The sequence below is a fragment of the Saccoglossus kowalevskii genome, chromosome 11, assembly GCF_978046115.1.
Source record: "Saccoglossus kowalevskii chromosome 11, keSacKowa6.1, whole genome shotgun sequence".
Lineage (NCBI taxonomy): Eukaryota > Metazoa > Hemichordata > Enteropneusta > Harrimaniidae > Saccoglossus > Saccoglossus kowalevskii.
In genome coordinates, this window is record NC_140651.1 from 21,057,547 (window position 1) to 21,074,536 (window position 16,990).

General features: G+C 31.4%; 37 non-coding genes across 37 annotated transcripts; all 37 read right to left on the reverse strand.

The window, feature by feature from the left end:
• Positions 1–1,292: 1,292 nt before the first annotated feature.
• TRNAM-CAU (transfer RNA methionine (anticodon CAU)) lies at positions 1,293–1,365 on the reverse strand. The gene has a single exon. It is a non-coding gene; the product is annotated as a tRNA-Met (tRNA).
• A 591-nt stretch (positions 1,366–1,956) lies between these two features.
• On the reverse strand, positions 1,957–2,029 carry TRNAM-CAU (transfer RNA methionine (anticodon CAU)). The gene has a single exon. It is a non-coding gene; the product is annotated as a tRNA-Met (tRNA).
• A 258-nt stretch (positions 2,030–2,287) lies between these two features.
• Positions 2,288–2,360, reverse strand: TRNAM-CAU (transfer RNA methionine (anticodon CAU)). The gene has a single exon. It is a non-coding gene; the product is annotated as a tRNA-Met (tRNA).
• Positions 2,361–2,618: 258 nt separating this feature from the next.
• On the reverse strand, positions 2,619–2,691 carry TRNAM-CAU (transfer RNA methionine (anticodon CAU)). The gene has a single exon. It is a non-coding gene; the product is annotated as a tRNA-Met (tRNA).
• A 590-nt stretch (positions 2,692–3,281) lies between these two features.
• TRNAM-CAU (transfer RNA methionine (anticodon CAU)) lies at positions 3,282–3,354 on the reverse strand. The gene has a single exon. It is a non-coding gene; the product is annotated as a tRNA-Met (tRNA).
• A 1,251-nt stretch (positions 3,355–4,605) lies between these two features.
• Positions 4,606–4,678, reverse strand: TRNAM-CAU (transfer RNA methionine (anticodon CAU)). Its single transcript has one exon. It is a non-coding gene; the product is annotated as a tRNA-Met (tRNA).
• Positions 4,679–5,268: 590 nt separating this feature from the next.
• Positions 5,269–5,341, reverse strand: TRNAM-CAU (transfer RNA methionine (anticodon CAU)). Its single transcript has one exon. It is a non-coding gene; the product is annotated as a tRNA-Met (tRNA).
• Positions 5,342–5,930: 589 nt separating this feature from the next.
• TRNAM-CAU (transfer RNA methionine (anticodon CAU)) lies at positions 5,931–6,003 on the reverse strand. The gene has a single exon. It is a non-coding gene; the product is annotated as a tRNA-Met (tRNA).
• Positions 6,004–6,593: 590 nt separating this feature from the next.
• Positions 6,594–6,666, reverse strand: TRNAM-CAU (transfer RNA methionine (anticodon CAU)). The gene has a single exon. It is a non-coding gene; the product is annotated as a tRNA-Met (tRNA).
• A 258-nt stretch (positions 6,667–6,924) lies between these two features.
• On the reverse strand, positions 6,925–6,997 carry TRNAM-CAU (transfer RNA methionine (anticodon CAU)). The gene has a single exon. It is a non-coding gene; the product is annotated as a tRNA-Met (tRNA).
• A 258-nt stretch (positions 6,998–7,255) lies between these two features.
• Positions 7,256–7,328, reverse strand: TRNAM-CAU (transfer RNA methionine (anticodon CAU)). The gene has a single exon. It is a non-coding gene; the product is annotated as a tRNA-Met (tRNA).
• Positions 7,329–7,917: 589 nt separating this feature from the next.
• TRNAM-CAU (transfer RNA methionine (anticodon CAU)) lies at positions 7,918–7,990 on the reverse strand. Its single transcript has one exon. It is a non-coding gene; the product is annotated as a tRNA-Met (tRNA).
• Positions 7,991–8,248: 258 nt separating this feature from the next.
• On the reverse strand, positions 8,249–8,321 carry TRNAM-CAU (transfer RNA methionine (anticodon CAU)). Its single transcript has one exon. It is a non-coding gene; the product is annotated as a tRNA-Met (tRNA).
• Positions 8,322–8,579: 258 nt separating this feature from the next.
• TRNAM-CAU (transfer RNA methionine (anticodon CAU)) lies at positions 8,580–8,652 on the reverse strand. Its single transcript has one exon. It is a non-coding gene; the product is annotated as a tRNA-Met (tRNA).
• Positions 8,653–8,910: 258 nt separating this feature from the next.
• TRNAM-CAU (transfer RNA methionine (anticodon CAU)) lies at positions 8,911–8,983 on the reverse strand. Its single transcript has one exon. It is a non-coding gene; the product is annotated as a tRNA-Met (tRNA).
• Positions 8,984–9,241: 258 nt separating this feature from the next.
• TRNAM-CAU (transfer RNA methionine (anticodon CAU)) lies at positions 9,242–9,314 on the reverse strand. The gene has a single exon. It is a non-coding gene; the product is annotated as a tRNA-Met (tRNA).
• Positions 9,315–9,573: 259 nt separating this feature from the next.
• On the reverse strand, positions 9,574–9,646 carry TRNAM-CAU (transfer RNA methionine (anticodon CAU)). The gene has a single exon. It is a non-coding gene; the product is annotated as a tRNA-Met (tRNA).
• Positions 9,647–9,904: 258 nt separating this feature from the next.
• TRNAM-CAU (transfer RNA methionine (anticodon CAU)) lies at positions 9,905–9,977 on the reverse strand. Its single transcript has one exon. It is a non-coding gene; the product is annotated as a tRNA-Met (tRNA).
• A 258-nt stretch (positions 9,978–10,235) lies between these two features.
• Positions 10,236–10,308, reverse strand: TRNAM-CAU (transfer RNA methionine (anticodon CAU)). The gene has a single exon. It is a non-coding gene; the product is annotated as a tRNA-Met (tRNA).
• Positions 10,309–10,566: 258 nt separating this feature from the next.
• Positions 10,567–10,639, reverse strand: TRNAM-CAU (transfer RNA methionine (anticodon CAU)). The gene has a single exon. It is a non-coding gene; the product is annotated as a tRNA-Met (tRNA).
• A 258-nt stretch (positions 10,640–10,897) lies between these two features.
• On the reverse strand, positions 10,898–10,970 carry TRNAM-CAU (transfer RNA methionine (anticodon CAU)). The gene has a single exon. It is a non-coding gene; the product is annotated as a tRNA-Met (tRNA).
• A 258-nt stretch (positions 10,971–11,228) lies between these two features.
• TRNAM-CAU (transfer RNA methionine (anticodon CAU)) lies at positions 11,229–11,301 on the reverse strand. Its single transcript has one exon. It is a non-coding gene; the product is annotated as a tRNA-Met (tRNA).
• Positions 11,302–11,560: 259 nt separating this feature from the next.
• TRNAM-CAU (transfer RNA methionine (anticodon CAU)) lies at positions 11,561–11,633 on the reverse strand. Its single transcript has one exon. It is a non-coding gene; the product is annotated as a tRNA-Met (tRNA).
• Positions 11,634–11,892: 259 nt separating this feature from the next.
• Positions 11,893–11,965, reverse strand: TRNAM-CAU (transfer RNA methionine (anticodon CAU)). Its single transcript has one exon. It is a non-coding gene; the product is annotated as a tRNA-Met (tRNA).
• A 259-nt stretch (positions 11,966–12,224) lies between these two features.
• TRNAM-CAU (transfer RNA methionine (anticodon CAU)) lies at positions 12,225–12,297 on the reverse strand. Its single transcript has one exon. It is a non-coding gene; the product is annotated as a tRNA-Met (tRNA).
• A 259-nt stretch (positions 12,298–12,556) lies between these two features.
• Positions 12,557–12,629, reverse strand: TRNAM-CAU (transfer RNA methionine (anticodon CAU)). Its single transcript has one exon. It is a non-coding gene; the product is annotated as a tRNA-Met (tRNA).
• Positions 12,630–12,887: 258 nt separating this feature from the next.
• Positions 12,888–12,960, reverse strand: TRNAM-CAU (transfer RNA methionine (anticodon CAU)). The gene has a single exon. It is a non-coding gene; the product is annotated as a tRNA-Met (tRNA).
• Positions 12,961–13,219: 259 nt separating this feature from the next.
• On the reverse strand, positions 13,220–13,292 carry TRNAM-CAU (transfer RNA methionine (anticodon CAU)). Its single transcript has one exon. It is a non-coding gene; the product is annotated as a tRNA-Met (tRNA).
• Positions 13,293–13,550: 258 nt separating this feature from the next.
• TRNAM-CAU (transfer RNA methionine (anticodon CAU)) lies at positions 13,551–13,623 on the reverse strand. The gene has a single exon. It is a non-coding gene; the product is annotated as a tRNA-Met (tRNA).
• Positions 13,624–14,213: 590 nt separating this feature from the next.
• On the reverse strand, positions 14,214–14,286 carry TRNAM-CAU (transfer RNA methionine (anticodon CAU)). Its single transcript has one exon. It is a non-coding gene; the product is annotated as a tRNA-Met (tRNA).
• Positions 14,287–14,545: 259 nt separating this feature from the next.
• Positions 14,546–14,618, reverse strand: TRNAM-CAU (transfer RNA methionine (anticodon CAU)). Its single transcript has one exon. It is a non-coding gene; the product is annotated as a tRNA-Met (tRNA).
• Positions 14,619–14,877: 259 nt separating this feature from the next.
• TRNAM-CAU (transfer RNA methionine (anticodon CAU)) lies at positions 14,878–14,950 on the reverse strand. The gene has a single exon. It is a non-coding gene; the product is annotated as a tRNA-Met (tRNA).
• A 590-nt stretch (positions 14,951–15,540) lies between these two features.
• Positions 15,541–15,613, reverse strand: TRNAM-CAU (transfer RNA methionine (anticodon CAU)). Its single transcript has one exon. It is a non-coding gene; the product is annotated as a tRNA-Met (tRNA).
• A 258-nt stretch (positions 15,614–15,871) lies between these two features.
• On the reverse strand, positions 15,872–15,944 carry TRNAM-CAU (transfer RNA methionine (anticodon CAU)). The gene has a single exon. It is a non-coding gene; the product is annotated as a tRNA-Met (tRNA).
• A 258-nt stretch (positions 15,945–16,202) lies between these two features.
• On the reverse strand, positions 16,203–16,275 carry TRNAM-CAU (transfer RNA methionine (anticodon CAU)). The gene has a single exon. It is a non-coding gene; the product is annotated as a tRNA-Met (tRNA).
• Positions 16,276–16,534: 259 nt separating this feature from the next.
• TRNAM-CAU (transfer RNA methionine (anticodon CAU)) lies at positions 16,535–16,607 on the reverse strand. Its single transcript has one exon. It is a non-coding gene; the product is annotated as a tRNA-Met (tRNA).
• Positions 16,608–16,865: 258 nt separating this feature from the next.
• Positions 16,866–16,938, reverse strand: TRNAM-CAU (transfer RNA methionine (anticodon CAU)). Its single transcript has one exon. It is a non-coding gene; the product is annotated as a tRNA-Met (tRNA).
• Positions 16,939–16,990: the final 52 nt, after the last annotated feature.

Here is a 16,990-nt window from a genome sequence, read left to right on the forward strand (position 1 = left end):
AAGTACGACAAAGTACTGTAAAGTAGTGTCAAAGTACTGCAAAGTAGTTGCAAAGTACTGCAAAGTAGTGGCAAAATACTGCAAAGTAGTGACAAAGTACGGCAAAGTAGTAGCAAAGTACGGCAAAGTACTGCAAAGTAGTAGTAAAGTACGGCAAAGTAGTAGCAAAGTACGGCAAAGTACTGCAAAGTAGTAGTAAAGTACGGCAAAGTATGGCAAAGTACTGCAAAGTATTGGCAATGAACGGCAAAGTACTGCAAAGTAGTGTCAAAGTACGGCAAAGTAGTGGCAAAGTAAGGCAAAGTACTACAAAGTGGTGGCAAAATACGGCAAAGTACTGCAAAGTATGGCAAAGTAGTGGCAAAGCAGTGGCAAAGTACTGCAAAGTAGTGACAAAGTACAGCAAAGTAGTGGCAAAGTACTACAAAGAGGTGCAAAGAAGTGGCAAAGTAGTGGCAAAGTATGGCAAAGTAGTGGCAAAGTACGGCAAAGTAGTGGCAAAGTATGGCAAAGTACTGAAAGTAGTGGAAAAGCAGTGAAAAGTAGTGGCAATGTGCTGAAAAGTAGTGGCAAAGTGCTGAACAGTAGTGGCAAAGTGCTGAAAAGCAGTGGCAAAGTACTGCGAAGTAGTTGCAAAGTACTGAAAAGTAGTGGCAAAGTACGGCAAAGTAATGCAAAGTAGTGGCAAAGTACGGCAAAGTAGTGGCACAGTACTGCAAAGTATGGCAAAGTACGGCAAAGTACTACAAAGTGGTGGCAATGTACTGCAAAGTGGTGGCAAAGTACAGCAAAGTACTGCATCGTCTATCATTTCACGAATTTGTAATCGCTTTTATTAAAATTGAAATATTTTTGGAAGACATTTCAAACGTCTATATTAGCATAGTGAATGTATTTAATTGGTTATAATTGTAAAAATTATATTTCAAACATCACAGTTTGAATTGTGAATCATAATTACTGCCTCGTGTGAGGATCGAACTCACGACCTTCAGATAATAAGACTAAAGTGATGCCTACTGCGCTAACGAGGCGGCGACGACAATAATAATTCTTTGTATTGGGCGAATTAAAAATAAATTCAGTTTTTCGAATAACTTCACGTGTATTTGAAATATCAATTGTATTGCATCGTCTATCATTTCACGAATTTGTAATCGCTTTTATTAAAATTGAAATATTTTTGGAAGACATTTCAAACGTCTATATTAGCATTATGAATATATTTAATTGGTTATAATTTATAAATGTATATTTCAAACATCAGTGTTTGAATTGTGAATCATAATTACTACCTCGTGTGAGGATCGAACTCACGACCTTCAGATTATGAGACTGACGCGCTGCCTACTGCGCTAACGAGGCGGCGATGGCAATAACAATTCTTTGTATTGAGCGAATTTGAAATGAATTCAATTTTTCGAATAACTTCAGGTATATTTGAAATATCAATTGTTTTGCATCGTGTTTCATTTCACGAATTTGTAATCGCTTTTATTAAAATTGAAATATTTTTGGAAGACATTTAAAACGTCTATATTAGCATTATGAATATATTTAATTGGTTATAATTGTAAAAAATTATATTTCAAACATCACTGTTTGAATTGCGAATCATAATTACTGCCTCGTGTGAGGATCGAACTCACGACCTTCAGATTATGAGACTAACGCGCTGCCTACTGCGATAACAAGGCGGCGCTGACAATAACAATTCTTTGTATTGAGCGAATTTGAAATAAATTCAGTTTTTCAAATAACTTCAGGTATATTTGAAATATCAATTTTTTTGCATCGTGTTTCATTTCACGAATTTGCAATCGCTTATATTAAAATCGAAATATTTTTGGAAGACATTTAAAACGTCTATATTAGCATTATGAATATATTTAATTGGTTATAATTGTAAAAAATTATATTTCAAACATCACTGTTTGAATTGCGAATCATAATTACTGCCTCGTGTGAGGATCGAACTCACGACCTTCAGATTATGAGACTAACGCGCTGCCTACTGCGCTAACAAGGCGGCGATGACAATAACAATTCTTTGTATTGAGCGAATTTGAAATAAATTCAGTTTTTCGAATAACTTCAGGTATATTTGAAATATCAATTGTTTTGCATCGTATTTCATTTCACGAATTTGTAATCGCTTATATTAAAATTGAAATATTTTTGGAAGACATTTAAAACGTCTGTATTAGTATTATGAATATATTTAATTGGTTATAATTGTAAAAATTATATTTCAAACATCACTGTTTGAATTGTGAATCATAATTACTGCCTCATGTGAGGATCGAACTCACGACCTTCAGATTATGAGACTGACGCGCTGCCTACTGCACTAACGAGGCGGCGATGACAATAACAATTCTTTGTATTGAGCGAATTTGAAATAAATTCAGGTTTTCGAATAACTTCACGTATATTTGAAATATCAATTGTATTGCATCGTCTATCATTTCACGAATTTGTAATCGCTTTTATTAAAATTCAAATATTTTTGGAAGACATTTCAAACGTCTATATTAGCATAATCAATATATTTAATTGGTTATAATTGTAAAAATTATATTTCAAACATTAGTGTTTGAATTGTGAATCATAATTACTGCCTCGTGTGAGGATCGAACTCACGACCTTCAGATTATGAGACTGACGTGCTGCCTACTGCGCTAACGAGGCGGCGATGACAATAACAATTCTTTGTATTGAGCGAATTTGAAATAAATTCAGTTTTTCGAATAACTTCAGGTATATTTGAAATATCAATTGTTTTGCATCGTGTTTCATTTCACGAATTTGTAATCGCTTATATTAAAATTGAAATATTTTTGGAAGACATTTCAAACGTCTATATTAGCATTATGAATATATTTAATTGGTTATAATTGTAAAAATTATATTTCAAACATCACTGTTTGGATTGTGAATCATAATTACTACCACGTGTGAGGATCAAACTCACGACCTTCAGATTATGAGACGGACGCGCTGCCTACTGCGCTAACGAGGCGGCGATGGCAATAACAATTCTTTGTATTGAGCGAATTTGAAATAAATTCAGTTTTTCGAATAACTTCAGGTATATTTGAAATATCAATTGTTTTGCATCGTATTTCATTTCACGAATTTGTAATCGCTTATATTAAAATTGAAATATTTTTGGAAGACATTTAAAACGTCTATATTAGCATTATGAATATATTTAATTGGTTATAATTGTAAAAAATTATATTTCAAACATCACTGTTTGAATTGCGAATCATAATTACTGCCTCGTGTGAGGATCGAACTCACGACCTTCAGATTATGAGACTGACGCGCTGCCTACTGCGCTAACGATGCGGCGATGACAATAAAAATTCTTTGTATTGAGCGAATTTGAAATAAATTCAGTTTTTCGAATAACTTCAGGTATATTTGAAATATCAATTGTTTTGCATCGTATTTCATTTCACGAATTTGTAATCGCTTATATTAAAATTGAAATATTTTTGGAAGACATTTAAAACGTCTATATTAGCATTATGAATGTATTTAATTGGTTATAATTGTAAAAATAATATTTCAAACATCACTGTCTGAATTGTGAATCATAATTACTGCCTCATGTGAGGATCGAACTCACGACCTTCAGATTATGAGACTGACGCGCTGCCTACAGCGCTTACGAGGCGGCGATGACAATAACAATTCTTTGTATTGAGCGAATTTGAAATAAATTCAGTTTTCCGAATAACTTCAGGTATATTTGAAATATCAATTGTTTTGCATCGTATTTCATTTCAAGAATTTGTAATCGCTTATATTAAAATTGAAATATTTTTGGAAGACATTTAAAACGTCTATATTAGCATTATGAATATATTTAATTGGTTATAATTGTAAAAATTATATTTCAAACATTAGTGTTTGAATTGTGAATCATAATTACTGCCTCATGTGAGGATCGAACTCACGACCTTCAGATTATGAGACTGACGCGCTGCTTACTGCGCTAACGAGGAGGCGATGACAATAACAATTCTTTGTATTGAGCGAATTTGAAATAAATTCAGTTTTCCGAATAACTTCAGGTATATTTGAAATATCAATTGTTTTGCATCGTATTTCATTTCAAGAATTTGTAATCGCTTATATTAAAATTGAAATATTTTTGGAAGACATTTAAAACGTCTATATTAGCATTATGAATATATTTAATTGGTTATAATTGTAAAAATTATATTTCAAACATTAGTGTTTGAATTGTGAATCATAATTACTGCCTCATGTGAGGATCGAACTCACGACCTTCAGATTATGAGACTGACGCGCTGCTTACTGCGCTAACGAGGAGGCGATGACAATAACAATTCTTTGTATTGAGCGAATTTGAAATAAATTCAGTTTTTCGAATAACTTCAGGTATATTTGAAATATCAATTGTTTTGCATCGTATTTCATTTCACGAATTTGTAATCGCTTATATTAAAATTGAAATATTTTTGGAAGACATTTCAAACGTCTATATTAGCATTATGAATATATTTAATTGGTTATAATTGTAAAAATTATATTTCAAACATCACTGTTTGAAATGTGAATCATAATTACTACCTCGTGTGAGGATCGAACTCACGACCTTCAGATTATGAGACTGACGCGCTGCCTACTGCGCTAACGAGGCGGCGATGGCAATAACAATTCTTTGTATTAAGCGAATTTGAAATGAATTCAGTTTTTCGAATAACTTCAGGTATATTTGAAATATCAATTGTTTTGCATCGTATTTCATTTCACGAATTTGTAATCGCTTTTATTAAAATTGAAATATTTTTGGAAGACATTTCAAACGTCTATATTAGCATTATGAATATATTTAATTGGTTATAATTGTAAAAATTATATTTCAAACATCACTGTTTGAATTGTGAATCATAATTACTGCCTCGTGTGAGGATAGAACTCACGACCTTCAGATTATGAGACTAACGCGCTGCCTACTGCGCTAACAAGGCGGCGATGACAATAACAATTCTTTGTATTGAGCGAATTTGAAATAAATTCAGTTTTTCGAATAACTTCAGGTATATTTGAAATATCAATTGTTTTGCATCGTGTTTGATTTCACGAATTTGTAATCGCTTTTATTAAAATTGAAATATTTTTGGAAGACATTTAAAACGTCTATATTAGCATTATGAATATATTTAATTGGTTATAATTGTAAAAAATTATATTTCAAACATCACTGTTTGAATTGCGAATCATAATTACTGCCTCATGTGAGGATCGAACTCACGACCTTCAGATTATGAGACTGACGCGCTGCCTACTGCGCTAACGAGGCGGCGATGACAATAACAATTCTTTGTATTGAGCGAATTTGAAATAAATTCAGTTTTTCGAATAACTTCAGGTATATTTGAAATATCAATTGTTTTGCATCGTATTTCATTTCAAGAATTTGTAATCGCTTATATTAAAATTGAAATATTTTTGGAAGACATTTAAAACGTCTATATTAGCATTATGAATATATTTAATTGGTTATAATTGTAAAAATTATATTTCAAACATTAGTGTTTGAATTGTGAATCATAATTACTGCCTCATGTGAGGATCGAACTCACGACCTTCAGATTATGAGACTGACGCGCTGCTTACTGCGCTAACGAGGAGGCGATGACAATAACAATTCTTTGTATTGAGCGAATTTGAAATAAATTCAGTTTTTCGAATAACTTCAGGTATATTTGAAATATCAATTGTTTTGCATCGTGTTTCATTTCACGAATTTGTAATCGCTTATATTAAAATTGAAATATTTTTGGAAGACATTTCAAACGTCTATATTAGCATTATGAATATATTTAATTGGTTATAATTGTAAAAATTATATTTCAAACATCACTGTTTGAATTGTGAATCATAATTACTACCTCGTGTGAGGATCGAACTCACGACCTTCAGATTATGAGACTGACGCGCTGCCTACTGCGCTAACGAGGCGGCGATGGCAATAACAATTCTTTGTATTAAGCGAATTTGAAATGAATTCAGTTTTTCGAATAACTTCAGGTATATTTGAAATATCAATTGTTTTGCATCGTATTTCATTTCACGAATTTGTAATCGCTTTTATTAAAATTGAAATATTTTTGGAAGACATTTCAAACGTCTATATTAGCATTATGAATATATTTAATTGGTTATAATTGTAAAAATTATATTTCAAACATCACTGTTTGAATTGTGAATCATAATTACTGCCTCGTGTGAGGATAGAACTCACGACCTTCAGATTATGAGACTAACGCGCTGCCTACTGCGCTAACAAGGCGGCGATGACAATAACAATTCTTTGTATTGAGCGAATTTGAAATAAATTCAGTTTTTCGAATAACTTCAGGTATATTTGAAATATCAATTGTTTTGCATCGTGTTTGATTTCACGAATTTGTAATCGCTTTTATTAAAATTGAAATATTTTTGGAAGACATTTAAAACGTCTATATTAGCATTATGAATATATTTAATTGGTTATAATTGTAAAAAATTATATTTCAAACATCACTGTTTGAATTGCGAATCATAATTACTTCCTCGTGTGAGGATCGAACTCACGACCTTCAGATTATGAGACTGACGCGCTGCCTACTGCGCTAACGAGGCGGCGATGACAATAACAATTCTTTGTATTGAGCGAATTTGAAATAAATTCAGTTTTTCGAATAACTTCAGGTATATTTGAAATATCAATTGTTTTGCATCGTATTTCATTTCACGAATTTGTAATCGCTTATATTAAAATTGAAATATTTTTGGAAGACATTTAAAACGTCTGTATTAGTATTATGAATATATTTAATTGGTTATAATTGTAAAAATTATATTTCAAACATCACTGTTTGAATTGTGAATCATAATTACTGCCTCATGTGAGGATCGAACTCACGACCTTCAGATTATGAGACTGACGCGCTGCCTACTGCACTAACGAGGCGGCGATGACAATAACAATTCTTTGTATTGAGCGAATTTGAAATAAATTCAGTTTTTCGAATAACTTCACGTATATTTGAAATATCAATTGTATTGCATCGTCTATCATTTCACGAATTTGTAATCGCTTTTATTAAAATTCAAATATTTTTGGAAGACATTTCAAACGTCTATATTAGCATAATCAATATATTTAATTGGTTATAATTGTAAAAATTATATTTCAAACATTAGTGTTTGAATTGTGAATCATAATTACTGCCTCGTGTGAGGATCGAACTCACGACCTTCAGATTATGAGACTGACGTGCTGCCTACTGCGCTAACGAGGCGGCGATGACAATAACAATTCTTTGTATTGAGCGAATTTGAAATAAATTCAGTTTTTCGAATAACTTCAGGTATATTTGAAATATCAATTGTTTTGCATCGTGTTTCATTTCACGAATTTGTAATCGCTTATATTAAAATTGAAATATTTTTGGAAGACATTTCAAACGTCTATATTAGCATTATGAATATATTTAATTGGTTATAATTGTAAAAATTATATTTCAAACATCACTGTTTGGATTGTGAATCATAATTACTACCTCGTGTGAGGATCAAACTCACGACCTTCAGATTATGAGACGGACGCGCTGCCTACTGCGCTAACGAGGCGGCGATGGCAATAACAATTCTTTGTATTGAGCGAATTTGAAATAAATTCAGTTTTTCGAATAACTTCAGGTATATTTGAAATATCAATTGTTTTGCATCGTATTTCATTTCACGAATTTGTAATCGCTTTTATTAAAATTGAAATATTTTTGGAAGACATTTCAAACGTCTATATTAGCATTATGAATATATTTAATTGGTTATAATTGTAAAAATTATATTTCAAACATCACTGTTTGAATTGTGAATCATAATTACTGCCTCGTGTGAGGATCGAACTCACGACCTTCAGATTATGAGACTAACGCGCTGCCTACTGCGCTAACAAGGCGGCGATGACAATAACAATTCTTTGTATTGATCGAATTTGAAATAAATTCAGTTTTTCGAATAACTTCACGTATATTTGAAATATCAATTGTATTGCATCGTCTATCATTTCACGAATTTGTAATCACTTTTATTAAAATTGAAATATTTTTGGAAGACATTTAAAACGTCTATATTAGCATTATGAATATATTTAATTGGTTATAATTGTAAAAATTATATTTCAAACATCACTGTTTGAATTGTGAATCATAATTACTACCTCGTGTGAGGATCGAACTCACGACCTTCAGATTATGAGACTGACGCGCTGCCTACTGCGCTAACGAGGCAGCGATGGCAATAACAATTCTTTGTATTGAGCGAATTTGAAATAAATTCAGTTTTTCGAATAACTTCAGGTATATTTGAAATATCAATTGTTTTGCATCGTATTTCATTTCACGAATTTGTAATCGCTTATATTAAAATTGAAATATTTTTGGAAGACATTTAAAACGTCTGTATTAGCATTATGAACATATTTAATTGGTTATAATTGTAAAAATTATATTTCAAACAGCACTGTTTGAATTGCGAATCATAATTACTGCCTCGTGTGAGGATCGAACTCACGACCTTCAGATTATGAGACTGACGCGCTGCCTACTGCGCTAACGAGGCGGCGATGGCAATAACAATTCTTTGTATTGAGCGAATTTGAAATAAATTCAGTTTTTCGAATAACTTCAGGTATATTTGAAATATCAATTGTTTTGCATCGTATTTCATTTCACGAATTTGTAATCGCTTTTATTAAAATTGAAATATTTTTGGAAGACATTTCAAACGTCTATATTAGCATTATGAATATATTTAATTGGTTATAATTGTAAAAATTATATTTCAAACATCACTGTTTGAATTGTGAATCATAATTACTGCCTCGTGTGAGGATCGAACTCACGACCTTCAGATTATGAGACTAACGCGCTGCCTACTGCGCTAACAAGGCGGCGATGACAATAACAATTCTTTGTATTGAGCGAATTTGAAATAAATTCAGTTTTTCGAATAACTTCACGTATATTTGAAATATCAATTGTATTGCATCGTCTATCATTTCACGAATTTGTAATCACTTTTATTAAAATTGAAATATTTTTGGAAGACATTTAAAACGTCTATATTAGCATTATGAATATATTTAATTGGTTATAATTGTAAAAATTATATTTCAAACATCACTGTTTGAATTGTGAATCATAATTACTACCTCGTGTGAGGATCGAACTCACGACCTTCAGATTATGAGACTGACGCGCTGCCTACTGCGCTAACGAGGCGGCGATGACAATAACAATTCTTTGTATTGAGCGAATTTGAAATAAATTCAGTTTTTCGAATAACTTCAGGTATATTTGAAATATCAATTGTTTTGCATCGTGTTTGATTTCACGAATTTGTAATCGCTTTTATTAAAATTGAAATATTTTTGGAAGACATTTAAAACGTCTATATTAGCATTATGAATATATTTAATTGGTTATAATTGTAAAAAATTATATTTCAAACATCACTGTTTGAATTGCGAATCATAATTACTGCCTCGTGTGAGGATCGAACTCACGACCTTCAGATTATGAGACTGACGCGCTGCCTACTGCGCTAACGAGGCGGCGATGACAATAACAATTCTTTGTATTGAGCGAATTTGAAATAAATTCAGTTTTTCGAATAACTTCAGGTATATTTGAAATATCAATTGTTTTGCATCGTATTTCATTTCACGAATTTGTAATCGCTTATATTAAAATTGAAATATTTTTGGAAGACATTTAAAACGTCTGTATTAGTATTATGAATATATTTAATTGGTTATAATTGTAAAAATTATATTTCAAACATCACTGTTTGAACTGTGAATCATAATTACTGCCTCATGTGAGGATCGAACTCACGACCTTCAGATTATGAGACTGACGCGCTGCCTACTGCACTAACGAGGCGGCGATGACAATAACAATTCTTTGTATTGAGCGAATTTGAAATAAATTCAGTTTTTCGAATAACTTCACGTATATTTGAAATATCAATTGTATTGCATCGTCTATCATTTCACGAATTTGTAATCGCTTTTATTAAAATTCAAATATTTTTGGAAGACATTTCAAACGTCTATATTAGCATAATCAATATATTTAATTGGTTATAATTGTAAAAATTATATTTCAAACATTAGTGTTTGAATTGTGAATCATAATTACTGCCTCGTGTGAGGATCGAACTCACGACCTTCAGATTATGAGACTGACGCGCTGCCTACTGCGCTAACGAGGCGGCGATGACAATAACAATTCTTTGTATTGAGCGAATTTGAAATAAATTCAGTTTTTCGAATAACTTCAGGTATATTTGAAATATCAATTGTTTTGCATCGTATTTCATTTCACGAATTTGTAATCGCTTATATTAAAATTGAAATATTTTTGGAAGACATTTAAAACGTCTGTATTAGCATTATGAATATATTTAATTGGTTATAATTGTAAAAATTATATTTCAAACAGCACTGTTTGAATTGTGAATCATAATTACTGCCTCATGTGAGGATCGAACTCACGACCTTCAGATTATGAGACTGACGCGCTGCCTACTGCGCTAACGAGGCGGCGATGACAATAACAATTCTTTGTATTGAGCGAATTTGAAATAAATTCAGTTTTTCGAATAACTTCAGGTATATTTGAAATATCAATTGTTTTGCATCGTGTTTCATTTCACGAATTTGTAATCGCTTTTATTAAAATTGAAATATTTTTGGAAGACATTTCAAACGTCTATATTAGCATTATGAATATATTTAATTGGTTATAATTGTAAAAATTATATTTCAAACATCACTGTTTGAATTGTGAATCATAATTACTGCCTCGTGTGAGGATCGAACTCACGACCTTCAGATTATGAGACTAACGCGCTGCCTACTGCGCTAACAAGGCGGCGATGACAATAACAATTCTTTGTATTGAGCGAATTTGAAATAAATTCAGTTTTTCGAATAACTTCAGGTATATTTGAAATATCAATTGTTTTGCATCGTATTTCATTTCACGAATTAGTAATCGCTTTTATTAAAATTGAAATATTTTTGGAAGACATTTAAAACGTCTATATTAGCATTATGAATATATTTAATTGGTTATAATTGTAAAAATTATATTTCAAACATTAGTATTTGAATTGTGAATCATAATTACTGCCTCGTGTGAGGATCGAACACACGACCTTCAGATTATGAGACTGACGCGCTGCCTACTGCGCTAACGAGGCGGCGATGACAATAACAATTCTTTGTATTGAGCGAATTTGAAATAAATTCAGTTTTTCGAATAACTTCAGGTATATTTGAAATATCAATTGTTTTGCATCGTATTTCATTTCACGAATTAGTAATCGCTTTTATTAAAATTGAAATATTTTTGGAAGACATTTAAAACGTCTATATTAGCATTATGAATATATTTAATTGGTTATAATTGTAAAAAATTATATTTCAAACATCACTGTTTGAATTGCGAATCATAATTACTGCCTCGTGTGAGGATCGAACTCACGATCTTCAGATTATGAGACTGACGCGCTGCCTACTGCGCTAACAAGGCGGCGATGACAATAACAATTCTTTGTATTGAGCGAATTTGAAATAAATTCAGTTTTTCGAATAACTTCAGGTATATTTGAAATATCAATTGTTTTGCATCGTATTTCATTTCACGAATTAGTAATCGCTTTTATTAAAATTGAAATATTTTTGGAAGACATTTAAAACGTCTATATTAGCATTATGAATATATTTAATTGGTTATAATTGTAAAAAATTATATTTCAAACATCACTGTTTGAATTGCGAATCATAATTACTGCCTCGTGTGAGGATCGAACTCACGACCTTCAGATTATGAGACTGACGCGCTGCCTACTGCGCTAACGAGGCGGCGACGACAAAACATAATTCTTTGTATTGGGCGAATTTAAAATATATTCAGTTTTTGGAATAACTTCACGTATATTTGAAATATCAATTGTATTGCATCGTCTATCATTTCACGAATTTGTAATCGCTTTTATTAAAATTGAAATATTTTTGGAAGACATTTCAAACGTCTATATTAGCATAATCAACATATTTAATTGGTTATAATTGTAAAAATTATATTTCAAACATTAGTGTTTGAATTGTGAATCATAATTACTGCCTCGTGTGAGGATCGAACTCACGACCTTCAGATTATGAGACTGACGCGCTGCCTACTGCGCTAACGAGGCGGCGATGACAATGACAATTCTTTGTATTGAGCGAATTTGAAATAAATTCAGTTTTTCGAATAACTTCAGGTATATTTGAAATATCAATTGTTTTGCATCGTGTTTCATTTCACGAATTTGTAATCGCTTATATTAAAATTGAAATATTTTTGGAAGACATTTCAAACGTCTATATTAGCATTATGAATATATTTAATTGGTTATAATTGTAAAAAATTATATTTCAAACATCACTGTTTGAATTGCGAATCATAATTACTGCCTCGTGTGAGGATCGAACTCACGACCTTCAGATTATGAGACTGGCGCGCTGCCTACTGCGCTAACGAGGCGGCGATGACAATAACAATTCTTTGTATTGAGCGAATTTGAAATAAATTCAGTTTTTCGAATAACTTCACGTATATTTGAAATATCAATTGTATTGCATCGTCTATCATTTCACGAATTTGTAATCGCTTTTATTAAAATTGAAATATTTTTTGAAGACATTTCAAACGTCTATATTAGCATAATCAATATATTTAATTGGTTATAATTGTAAAAATTATATTTCAAACATTAGTGTTTGAATTGTGAATCATAATTACTGCCTCGTGTGAGGATCGAACTCACAAACTTCAGATTATGAGACTGACGCGCTGTCTACTGCGCTAACGAGGCGGCGATGACAATAACAATTCTTTGTATTGAGCGAATTTGAAATAAATTCAGTTTTTCGAATAACTTCAGGTATATTTGAAATATCAATTGTTTTGCATCGTATTTCATTTCACGAATTTGTAATCGCTTTTATTAAAATTGAAATATTTTTGGAAGACATTTAAAACGTCTATATTAGCATTATGAATATATTTAATTGGTTATAATTGTAAAAAATTATATTTCAAACATCACTGTTTGAATTGCGAATCATAATTACTGCCTCGTGTGAGGATCGAACTCACGACCTTCAGATTATGAGACTGACGCGCTGCCTACTGCGCAAACAAGGCGGCGATGACAATAACAATTCTTTGTATTGAGCGAATTTGAAATAAATTCAGTTTTTCGAATAACTTCAGGTATATTTGAAATATCAATTGTTTTGCATCGTGTTTCATTTCACGAATTTGTAATCGCTTATATTAAAATTGAAATATTTTTGGAAGACATTTCAAACGTCTATATTAGCATTATGAATATATTTAATTGGTTATTTTTGTAAAAATTATATTTCAAACATCACCGTTTGAATTGTGAATCATAATTACTACCTCGTGTGAGGATCGAACTCACGACCTTCAGATTATGAGACTGACGCGCTGCCTACTGCGCTAACGAGGCGGCGATGACAATAACAATTCTTTGTATTGAGCGAATTTGAAATAAATTCAGTTTTTCGAATAACTTCAGGTATATTTGAAATATCAATTGTTTTGCATCGTATTTCATTTCACGAATTAGTAATCGCTTTTATTAAAATTGAAATATTTTTGGAAGACATTTAAAACGTCTATATTAGCATTATGAATATATTTAATTGGTTATAATTGTAAAAATTATATTTCAAACATTAGTATTTGAATTGTGAATCATAATTACTGCCTCGTGTGAGGATCGAACACACGACCTTCAGATTATGAGACTGACGCGCTGCCTACTGCGCTAACAAGTTGGCGATGACAATAACAATTCTTTGTATTGAGCGAATTTGAAATAAATTCAGTTTTTCGAATAACTTCAGGTATATTTGAAATATCAATTGTTTTGCATCGTATTTCATTTCACGAATTAGTAATCGCTTTTATTAAAATTGAAATATTTTTGGAAGACATTTAAAACGTCTATATTAGCATTATGAATATATTTAATTGGTTATAATTGTAAAAAATTATATTTCAAACATCACTGTTTGAATTGCGAATCATAATTACTGCCTCGTGTGAGGATCGAACTCACGACCTTCAGATTATGAGACTGACGCGCTGCCTACTGCGCTAACGAGACGGCGACGACAAAACATAATTCTTTGTATTGGGCGAATTTAAAATATATTCAGTTTTTGGAATAACTTCACGTATATTTGAAATATCAATTGTATTGCATCGTCTATCATTTCACGAATTTGTAATCGCTTTTATTAAAATTGAAATATTTTTGGAAGACATTTCAAACGTCTATATTAGCATAATCAACATATTTAATTGGTTATAATTGTAAAAATTATATTTCAAACATTAGTGTTTGAATTGTGAATCATAATTACTGCCTCGTGTGAGGATCGAACTCACGACCTTCAGATTATGAGACTGACGCGCTGCCTACTGCGCTAACGAGGCGGCGATGACAATGACAATTCTTTGTATTGAGCGAATTTGAAATAAATTCAGTTTTTCGAATAACTTCAGGTATATTTGAAATATCAATTGTTTTGCATCGTGTTTCATTTCACGAATTTGTAATCGCTTATATTAAAATTGAAATATTTTTGGAAGACATTTCAAACGTCTATATTAGCATTATGAATATATTTAATTGGTTATAATTGTAAAAAATTATATTTCAAACATCACTGTTTGAATTGCGAATCATAATTACTGCCTCGTGTGAGGATCGAACTCACGACCTTCAGATTATGAGACTGGCGCGCTGCCTACTGCGCTAACGAGGCGGCGATGACAATAACAATTCTTTGTATTGAGCGAATTTGAAATAAATTCAGTTTTTCGAATAACTTCACGTATATTTGAAATATCAATTGTATTGCATCGTCTATCATTTCACGAATTTGTAATCGCTTTTATTAAAATTGAAATATTTTTTGAAGACATTTCAAACGTCTATATTAGCATAATCAATATATTTAATTGGTTATAATTGTAAAAATTATATTTCAAACATTAGTGTTTGAATTGTGAATCATAATTACTGCCTCGTGTGAGGATCGAACTCACAAACTTCAGATTATGAGACTGACGCGCTGTCTTCTGCGCTAACGAGGCGGCGATGACAATAACAATTCTTTGTATTGAGCGAATTTGAAATAAATTCAGTTTTTCGAATAACTTCAGGTATATTTGAAATATCAATTGTTTTGCATCGTATTTCATTTCACGAATTTGTAATCGCTTTTATTAAAATTGAAATATTTTTGCAAGACATTTAAAACGTCTATATTAGCATTATGAATATATTTAATTGGTTATAATTGTAAAAAATTATATTTCAAACATCACTGTTTGAATTGCGAATCATAATTACTGCCTCGTGTGAGGATCGAACTCACGACCTTCAGATTATGAGACTGACGCGCTGCCTACTGCGCAAACAAGGCGGCGATGACAATAACAATTCTTTGTATTGAGCGAATTTGAAATAAATTCAGTTTTTCGAATAACTTCAGGTATATTTGAAATATCAATTGTTTTGCATCGTGTTTCATTTCACGAATTTGTAATCGCTTATATTAAAATTGAAATATTTTTGGAAGACATTTCAAACGTCTATATTAGCATTATGAATATATTTAATTGGTTATAATTGTAAAAATTATATTTCAAACATCACCGTTTGAATTGTGAATCATAATTACTACCTCGTGTGAGGATCGAACTCACGACCTTCAGATTATGAGACTGACGCGCTGCCTACTGCGCTAACGAGGCGGCGATGACAATAACAATTCTTTGTATTGAGCGAATTTGAAATAAATTCAGTTTTTCGAATAACTTCACGTATATTTGAAATATCAATTGTATTGCATCGTCTATCATTTCACGAATTTGTAATCGCTTTTATTAAAATTCAAATATTTTTGGAAGACATTTCAAACGTCTATATTAGCATAATCAATATATTTAATTGGTTATAATTGTAAAAATTATATTTCAAACATTAGTGTTTGAATTGTGAATCATAATTACTGCCTCGTGTGAGGATCAAACTCACGACCTTCAGATTATGAGACTGACGCGCTGCCTACTGCGCTAACGAGGCGGCGATGACAATAACAATTCTTTTTATTGAGCGAATTTGAAATAAATTCAGTTTTTCGAATAACTTCAGGTATATTTGAAATATCAATTGTTTTGCATCGTGTTTGATTTCACGAATTTGTAATCGCTTTTATTAAAATTGAAATATTTTTGGAAGACATTTAAAACGTCTATATTAGCATTATGAATATATTTAATTGGTTATAATTGTAAAAAAATATATTTCAAACATCACTGTTTGAATTGCGAATCATAATTACTGCCTCGTGTGAGGATCGAACTCACGACCTTCAGATTATGAGACTGACGCGCTGCCTACTGCGCTAACGAGGCGGCGATGACAATAACAATTCTTTGTATTGAGCGAATTTGAAATAAATTCAGTTTTTCGAATAACTTCAGGTATATTTGAAATATCAATTGTTTTGCATCGTATTTCATTTCACGAATTTGTAATCGCTTTTATTAAAATTGAAATATTTTTGGAAGACATTTAAAACGTCTGAATTAGCATTATGAATATATTTAATTGGTTGTAATTGTAAAAATTATATTTCAAACATCACTGTTTGAATTGTGAATCATAATTACTGCCTCATGTGAGGATCGAACTCACGACCTTCAGATTATGAGACTGACGCGCTGCCTACTGCGCTAACGAGGCGGCGATGACAATAACAATTCTTTGTATTGAGCGAATTTGAAATAAATTCAGT